Here is a 755-nt window from a genome sequence, read left to right as displayed (position 1 = left end):
TGGTCTCGGGGTTTGGGGGTGGTCTCAGGATTTGGGGGTGGTCTCGATCTCGGCTCAGGTGCGGAGCCCTCAGCCTGCCCTGCCGTTTGGCTGGGGAGTTGCAGCCGGTGGGGGTGGCACCCAGGACAAAGGAGGCCAAACTTGGCACACCCACGGCGCCCTGCAGGCGCATGAGGCTGGCCCGGGGTAGGCCCTGCTGCGGGCGACCACCCTCCAGGGGCATTTTGCCTGGAAGCCATGCTCAGTCTGGGCCTGGAGTGCCCGCTGTCCAGTCGGCTGGGTCATCCCTTCCAGGAGGTCCCCCTCGTTCTCACCCCGCCCACCAGGCCAGGCCCCTTAGGCTCACCGTGCCCCCTGCGCCCCCATCCGGTGACCAGGCGCAAGTGCGGAGCAGCTCCCCGCCCGCCCACCACTGCACTCAGCACACCCCCTTGGGCAGGGCCTCGCCCGGCTCCCTCCTGCCAGGATCTGCCAGGCACCTGCCCCTCCATCTCCGACCTCTGCCGCACTGTGTCCCAAAGCTGTCCTGCACCCCGGCTGTAATGCAGCCCCCAGGGCCCCTCCCGCCAGGCTGCCCCTCCCCCTCCTCCCTCCTGCCGCACTGCCTTCCAGCCCATGGGGCTCAGGCAGGACCTTGGCACTGAGTTCCAGGGCGCCAGCAGGAGGGCCACACCCTCAGGAGAGTGGCCTGCCCCTCTTGCGGGCGCCCTAGGAGGAGGCAGGAATCCACCTGCAGGGCGAACCTCCTAGGGCCG

The sequence above is a fragment of the Myotis brandtii genome, unplaced genomic scaffold (genome assembly GCF_000412655.1).
Source record: "Myotis brandtii unplaced genomic scaffold, ASM41265v1 scaffold334, whole genome shotgun sequence".
Taxonomy (NCBI): domain Eukaryota; kingdom Metazoa; phylum Chordata; class Mammalia; order Chiroptera; family Vespertilionidae; genus Myotis; species Myotis brandtii.
Note: the sequence above shows the minus strand (reverse complement) of the source record.